The 8,791-nt window shown below is 44.4% G+C and overlaps 1 long non-coding RNA gene across 1 annotated transcript; it reads left to right on the plus strand.

Annotated features, from left to right (window-relative positions):
• The first annotated feature begins 7,727 nt into the window (after positions 1-7,727).
• Positions 7,728-8,141, plus strand: LOC147666726 (uncharacterized). The gene is made up of 3 exons (XR_015304743.1): positions 7,728-7,804; positions 7,897-8,000; positions 8,082-8,141. It is a non-coding gene; the product is annotated as an uncharacterized LOC147666726 (long non-coding RNA).
• Positions 8,142-8,791: the final 650 nt, after the last annotated feature.

Raw genomic sequence — 8,791 nt, forward strand, 5'->3', positions numbered from 1 at the left:
CTGGCTATCAGCCTTCTTCAACCTGGATAGCTTGACTCCAGTGATGTGCGGAGCCTGGGACTCACGTCTGAGCATACCCAGCCCACTCGGGGTGAAAATTGCAAAAAACACAGTTGATGGACAGAATGCAGAACAATGTCTTACATTCACCCAAGTACAAAGATCTGGGCCTAAATCCATCGTTTTTTTGCACACAAAAAACGATTGATTTAGGCCCAGATCTCTGTACTGGGATGAATGTATGACATTGTTCTGCATTCTGTCCATCACCTGTTATTTTTGCATTTGTTACCCCGAGTGGGACGGGTATGCTCAGACGTGAGTCCCGTGCTCTCCATGCCACTGGAATCAAGCTATCCAGGCTGATGAGGGCTGAAAGCCCGAAACCGGTCCTTGGATGCTTGTTTTCAGTCCAGGGAGGACCTGGCTTGGCAGTTCGGGCTGGACTGTTCCCATGGGGCACAGGTTCAAGACTGATTTGCATATGGCTGGGTTCAAACTGGAAAGGCATGGTGAGCAAAAATACGATGGATTTAGGCCCAGATCTCTGTACTGGGGTGAATGTATGACATTGTTCTGCATTCTGCCCATCACCTGTTATTTTTGCATTTGTCACCCCGAGTGGGACGGGTATGCTCAGACGTGAGTCCCGTGCACTCCATGCCACTGGAATAAAGCTATCCAGGCTGATGAGGGCTGAAAGCCCGAAACCGGTCCTTGGATGCTTGTTTTCAGTCCAGAGAGGACCTGGCTTGGCAGTTCGGGCTCGACTGTTCACAATGGGGCACATGGTCAAGACTGCTTTGCATATGGCTGGGTTCAAACTGGAAAGGCATGGTGAGCAAAAAAACGATGGATTTAGGCCCAGATCTCTGTACTGGGGTGAATGTATGACATCGTTCTGCTTTCTGTCCATCACCTGTTATTTTCGCATTCGTCACCCTGAGTGGGACGGGTATGCTCAGACGTGAGTCCCGTGCTCTCCATGCCACTGGAATCAAGCTATCCAGGCTGATGAGGGCTGAAAGCCCGAAACCGGTCCTTGGATGCTTGTTTTCAGTCCAGGGAGGACCTGGCTTGGCAGTTCGGGCTGGACTGTTCCCATGGGGCACAGGGTCAAGACTGATTTTTATATGGCTGGGTTCAAACGGGAAAGGCATGGTGAGCAAAAAAATGATGGATTTAGGCCCAGATCTCTGTACTGGGTTGAATGTATGACATTGTTCTGCATTCTGTCCATCACCTGTTATTTTTGCATTTGTCACCCCGAGTGGGACGGGTATGCTCAGACGTGAGTCCCGTGCTCTCCATGCCACTGGAATCAAGCTATCCAGGCTAATGAGGGCTGAAAGCCCAAAACCGGTCCTTGGATGCTTGTTTTCAGTCCAGGGAGGACCTGGCTTGGCAGTTCGGGCTGGACTGTTCCCATGGGGCACAGGGTCAAGACTGATTTGCATATGGCTGGGTTCAAACTGGAAAGGCATGGTGAGCAAAAAAACAATGGATTTAGGCCCAGATCTCTGTACTGGGGTGAATGAATGAAATTGTTCTGCATTCTGTCCATCACCTGTTATTTTTGGATTAGTGTTCCTGCAACTTCGACACCCATGTCGTCTAGACTTTCTCAACTCAAAACTTTTCAAACACAACAATCCTACAGGATTATAGTAAAATTTCTCCGCTTCTACCTTCACACCTTTTAGAAAGTTACATAGAAGATGATGATGACGAGGACGATGAAGGACCATATGGCGTAGCTCATGATCTTTCTGAGCTTAACATCAAATGTCAGGATGATGACGATGACCGCTATCAGGAGAGGCATTACTATCAGGAGCAACTGATGGTCCCACGTCACAGACGGTAGCCACGCTGATACAGGATCTTCAAGCTATGCTGGTGGATTACCGTCAAAGGTTCCCCCCCTCAGCAGGCTGTCTCGGAAAATCCACTCCCACAAGCAGTGGTTCCAGATCTTTTACCTGAGCCTGATGCACCTGTTACACCGGCTCATTCTTCGGGTCCTTCGGACCATGTGCAACATGACCCTTCCTCCTCTGATGATCAAGTTGAGGACGGCAAATTACCTTACATAATTCCAACGCCTTCTCCACCTCCTCCGCTACCCTCGGTTTCTCCCCCTGAGGACATCGGGGGCTTTCATAATTTAATGCAGCGGCCGACGCTAGATTCCAACTGCCTTTTATGGTCAAGCACACAGATTGTTTTTTTGCATGACTTCAAGGAGGATTCCAGAAAACCCACACACTCTATTCCCATCATATGGCAGAAGGGTGTGTTAAGATAATGAAGACACCTGCATCCATCCCGGCAGTGCTTCCATGCGTAGAGAAGAAATACTCTGCCCCCAAAGATAGCCCATCTTGTCTTATAGGTCATCCACGACCAGACTCCGTCATTTCGCAAGCCGTCAACGGCGATTAAAGAACTCAGCACTGTTTATCAACAGGCTGCCTGACAGAGAGGGACGTCGCATGGACCTCATGGGCAAGAAGTTTTCCTCCATGGCAGCAGCCTCTATTAGAGCGGCTAATACTCTAGCGATTTTTGGCCGTTATGACTGACAAATGTGGTCAGATATGGCGGGTCAAATTGATCTAATCCCGGAAGACCATAGACAGGAGGCCCCAAAAACCCTTTTGGAGGGTGAACGGGCTGCCTCAGAAACTATAGACTGTGCACTAGACATTGTTAGCACCAACTTCCGCCAACTTGCTGGAGCAGCAGTGCTTCGCGCCAGGGGTGGCTTTAGACCAGTACTTTTGGACCTGAAGTCTAAACAAAGATTATTGACTTGCCCTACGATGGAGATTCTTTGTTTTGTAAACACATTGATGGCGCCCTCATAGCTATTAAAACTGACAAAGATACTGAAAAATCTTTGGGTGCCCTACAATACAGACGTGCACCTTTCAGAGGCGCCAGAGGGCGTGGTTTCACGTCATACAAAGGAGGATTCCAATCAAATCAACAATATCGGCAATATCAATCTCAGTACAGACAACCTTATAATAAGTAGTCATACCGCCAATCCTCAACTGCTGGTTTCTCTAATCAGGGCGGCAGAAATCGCTCACAGAATCAGGGCAGAGACACGGCCAGAAAACCGTGATCTCACCAGGGTGCCAGCCAAACTACCCTCCCTACCTGTGGGTGCAAACATTTCAGCCTATGCGCACAGGTGGTGCGAAATTACTTCAGCCCGCTGGGTACTGGACCTGGTCACCAAAGGCCACACCCTGGAATTTCTCAAAAAAAGCCACCTACTACTCCGCCCAGGGGTTCCCCTCCCCCTTGTCTTCACTTATTGTTCAAAGACACCTTTATAATGCTCCTCAAAATAGCGATAGAGAAGGTTCCATCATCTCAGAAAGGAACAGGTTTCTAGTCTTGTTTCTTCCTGGTCAGAAAGAAGTCAGGAGAATGGTGACCAATTCTAGACCTCTGCAAGCTCAAATTACTCAAGAAGCAAACTTTCGGTATGGTCACGCTTTCCTACATTTTAAGCTGTTTAAAGAAGGAAATTTTATGACTTCTCTAGACATGGAGGACGCATACTTCCACATCCCTATCCATCCCAAACATCGCAAGTATCTCCGGTTCACAGTGGCTGGTACCATAATCAATTCAAGGTGCTCCCGTTTGGCCTGAAATCAGCACCAAAAAGTTTCACGAAGTGCTTGGCGCCAGTAGCAGCAACATTGAGATCTCGGGTAATCCAAGTGTTCCCTTATTTAGATTGGCTGCTCAAAGGTCCTTCGGAGCACGAAGCCAAAGTTGCCACAGCAACTTGTCTCCGTCTTTTCACTTCACTGGGAAAAACTCTCAACGAGAGCACATCACAGTTGCATCCACTCCAAGTCATTCCTTATCTCGGAGCAACACTAGACACGGTCTAGTGCAAAACATTCTTGTCACACGACCATCAAATGCGCCTCCACAAATTAGCCACTATCATTACAAAAAGAAAGTCAGTTTCTGACCGGATGTTCGCATCACTCCTGGGGATGTGCTCTTCCGCAATAAATCTCATACCCTTTGCACGGCTCAAGATGAGACCTCTTTAGGAGGAACTGCAACTTCAATGGCAACAAGCCTGGGGGTCTTTCGACGATTCCATCAAGATCATGCCGCGTATAATAGCTTCTCTGCATTGTGGTCTCAACTAACCCTGGGCGAAGTACTACGCTACGCTTGCGAAGTTTGCGCTACTTCACAAATTGCACGTAGCACAGTGCAAACACGCGTAACGGTCATTTTTTGCTTGCTTGCGGTCCTCATTGTCCAGTTGGTGACTAACGAGCGAGCAAAATGACATCTCAGCGAGACTTTTTCTTCATTTGCGATCAGCAACATCAAGTTTCTGATTGCGAGCTTGGAAAATTAACCTCCCGGCGAGATTCTCAACGCGGGAAGGTCAGGTTTCTCATTGCGAGTGGTCGCGTCTGCTCGTGACCATTTGCGATGAGAAACTACCAGTCCGCGTTGAGAAAGCTGCCGCTTGACTAGAAATCTACTTGAGCGGCAGAAAACGACCGCTTGCACCATCTTTCCATCCCTGCAAGCTTTCCACCCAAGGATTGAGGGTTCCTCAGTGCTGGTCCGTACCGACAATACGACCAGCATGTATTACATCAACAAGCAGCGAGGAACACAATCAACTATGCTCTTGCAAGAGGCACAGGAGTTGTGAGAATGGATCAAGTTCCACAAGATAACACTGAAGGCCGAGCACATCAGGGGTCTCCACAATACCCTGGCGGATAAACTGAGTAGGTCCCAATCAGTCTGTCACAAAAGGGAGCTAGAACAGGTGCAGGTAAACAATCTTCCAGGCTTTGGGCAGAACAGCCCTGAATCTTTTTGCATTGAGGGAGAACAAGAAATGTTGATACTATGCCAGCAGGTTACCTCAACAGGGCTCAAGGGGGAATGCCCTGTCCATGAGATGGTCAGGGATTTGTGCATACACTTTTCCCCCAATACCATTGATCCCGAAAGTGCTCTGCAAAATGAAGCTGGAGGGTTGCCGACTAACTCTGACTGCTCCCCTTTGGCCCAGGCAGTGTTGGTTCCAAGAACTTCTGCCATTGTCTCAAGCCAAGCTCATTCCCCTTCAATGATGATGTCACGGGACAAAGGCCAAGTAGTTCATCCGGACCCACAGTCTCTGCACCTGCACGCATGGCTCCTGATTTGCTAGAGTTCAAGGACCTCAACATTTCACAAGACTGTCGGGAGATTTTGGCTAAATCTCATGCTCAGAGCACAATCAAAACTTGCCGCCTAAAATGGAAGCAATTTTGTTGCTGGTGCGAAGCCAACAATGACATATCAAAATTCCCCCATGGTCTATCCTTACTTTCTTATGTGGCTCAGCTCACAGAGACTAGACAATTAGCCTTCAAATCAGTGCAAGGACAACAAAATATTTTCTTACATTAAATATTTTTTATTATTTAGTTTTTTTCATTCATTTATCAAAATTATTTAAAACTGTTTTTTTCTTCTTTTTTTGATCTTTTCTTGAATGTGTACATCAATTCATCATTATATTTTTTACAAAAATAAAGAAACCACTAGTACCCTATCTGACACACACTATCTCACATACACACCACTCATTCATACCCATCTACAAATTCCTCAGGATACGTCGTAATTGCACCAACCTGATGGAATATCAACGCCATGGTGAGGAACTTAAAATCAGACTGCTCAAAAGAGGCTACCCTCATCGCCTGATCCGACAAGCCTTCAAAAGAGCGAAATATTATGATCGTGACTCTCTATTGAGCGGTACAAAAAGGAAATCTACAGACCGCATCACCTGTGTCATCAACCACTCAGTATTGGATTACAAAATCAAAAACATAATTAACAAAAATTGGAGTATACTAGACACAGAGGAGAGTGAGAGTTTTGGCCCCAAACCACTAGTGGCATATAGGCGGAATAAAAACTTAAAAGATCGACTTGTCCACACGAGGAATAAACAAAAAATAGGAAACCTTCAGGCATCCCTAACAGGACAGAACCCTGTGCTGGGCAACCACAGATGTGGGTCCTGCCATGCCTGTGATGCAGCCATCACAACGGAATCGGTGACATACAACAATTTTCAAGTAAATCTAAGATCACTGACAAATTGCAGGAGTAGCAATATAATATATATCATCCTGTGTCCCTGTGATCTTGCCTATATCGGAGAATCTGGCAGGGAATTCCGCACCAGATTCAGCGAGCATAAATCAGCTGTAAAAATGAAGAAAATAACAGCACCAATAGTGCAACACTGTATAGATCTGAATCACAAAGAAACCGAGCTTCGATGGTGCATCCTGGAAAAAGTACAATTCAGACCTGGCCAATCCATGGAACACACCCGTAAAAAACGTGAGAGTTACTGGATTTTTAACCTGGATAGCGTCCGCAGAGGATTAAATGAAAATATAGCTTGGTTTGTCACTAAACCTAAATAAATAGACAAACCCCATCTGCATTCACACTATACTGGCTCAGCAGGAAGGGATTTCCAATAGAGCTTATCCATGGACTATAGGAATCTCACAGAATATTATAAAAATCCTAGAAAGGTAGTTGGAGTATGTAAGGTATTACAGAGACTATGAACATCTGATTTGATACAATATCTTACTTTTACTCATGGTGCTGCGAAATATAATCTATTTTCTGTGAGTAATATGCTATAATTGCATATTATACAGTTTGAGCCCACTTTAAGGCAGTTAAGCAATATTATATTCTATTTGCGTCACAAACGGGACATAAAAAGCTTATAAGAATGATATGGTATTTAGCGCGATACTGACACTATCCCGTTCCAACATGGCGCCCCCAGCCGATGCGGAACATGAATCACAACTATTTCCGGTGTTTTTAGATCTTGCAATTACCCAATTTAAAGATGGCGCGCAGAGTCAAACCGGAACGAGATACAATCGTATCCGGTATCCTAGAAACAGTAATTGATTCAGGTGGAAAGCATTAAAACCTATTTAAACCTGCCCTGAAACCCTCGTAAAACACATCGGGTCTGGAGCGGGAGATCGGACAGGAGGCTGCTTGTCGAGGCGAACACAGGCACGAACAGGTACGATGTATGCGTGAGAACTCCCCTAAACTAGATAGATCATCGGCTGCAATAGCATTAAGCAGCCTGCGTATTTAAATATTCCCGCGTATCAACCAAATAGAGTGGCGCCTTCTATCAGCTTGGAACTACTAACTGGGGGGCGATCCAAGTAAGATACACATGCGGCAACCTGGGGGTGATCCAAGTAAGACACCCATTCGGTAATTGTATTCCGCTACACGCCACAACATCACGAGTAATAGAAATGACCGTAGAGGTCAATTACTCATCCCTGCAAGCCTCAGCGCGCTAGCGACATATATACCGTAAAATGGGATCGTAAGATAACGTCTGAGAGTTCTACCCAGAAGCGGAGATCGGGTCAGCCCTATAATGTGGAAATTTACTAATAAAGTTGACAGCATAGGCAGAAAACGAGTGTTACTAGGCAGGTGGCACTTGCTAATAACTCTGAAATATATATTAAAAAGAAGACAGACGACTATATGTTGACATAACACACTGTATGTGGTAATACTAGACGAGACAATTTAATTAAACAAAAATGCTTTTTTAAATTATATACAGTGACAACTTTAAGACTGAAAGACTGAACAGATGGACAGGCTGGAACTTACATGAAATGGAGGAACACCATGTTTGTGACCTCGTATAAGTTCAATTAAGGTGAGCAGTCAAAATGTCTCTAAGACACACAATATGTATATAAGCATTATGCAGTGTAAAAGTACAATTTGTACCTATGTATATTGTTTCAGAACAAGCATAAAAAGAACAGTAAGAATTAACTCGCCCCTGCGCCCCTCTCATAGAGACAAAAGTATTGGCTTTTAAGTGGCATCTATATTTCCATGAACTCAAGGTAAGAATCTTGGTTTAGACTGTTACTAGCATCCAGTGTAATAGAAATCAGTACCTTTAGTCTAAATATCCTTCCATCTAGAACGTTCACCTCAAGAAATCCAACTAAACAAAGGTGAAAACTACATATGAAAAACGGAAACAACAAGCAGTCTCATATGGATGCATGCGTAAAAGCTCTGTGGTAAGAATAATCCTCTCTGCTTACATAATATTAATTAGGTGGTACATAGGATTCCTGATATATACATATTTCCCACACAGATACCGGTGTAATATCTCTAAAGGAGAAAGGGGAAAAAGGAAAAAAAGGAAAGAACAACCCTTACCTCTAAATAGATCACATAACGACCAGTGTTTATTTAGTTCAAGGTGAGATCACAGAATAAAACTCTAAGAATAACCTCATCCTGTAACATTAAACAATGTATATTAAAAATAAGGTAAATCTCTGGTTGGTTGATCATGATAAAAATTTCTAAAAACAAAAAGAAACTGTCTGTTCTGGTCCTATAGCCCATAATGTAGTTCTAAACCTCAGAATAATTTGGGTCATGTATTTGTTTGATGCTACTGACTTTTTGGCTTAACTAGATGTCTCAACTTTAATGTTCAAGTGATTTTACAAATGAAAAAGATTGTATTGAATCAACAAATCCTTCATCTCAGTGCTAAGACTTAGATATATTACAATGTATTTGTAATTTTAGGTACCCTGCACACACAAGATGATGCAAGAATGAAACCATTTCTGAGTTGGTCCTGAGGAAGGTGGTACGAACCCACCGAAAC

Source organism: Lissotriton vulgaris, unplaced genomic scaffold (genome assembly GCF_964263255.1).
Source record: "Lissotriton vulgaris unplaced genomic scaffold, aLisVul1.2 SCAFFOLD_436, whole genome shotgun sequence".
In the NCBI taxonomy this organism is placed as follows: domain Eukaryota; kingdom Metazoa; phylum Chordata; class Amphibia; order Caudata; family Salamandridae; genus Lissotriton; species Lissotriton vulgaris.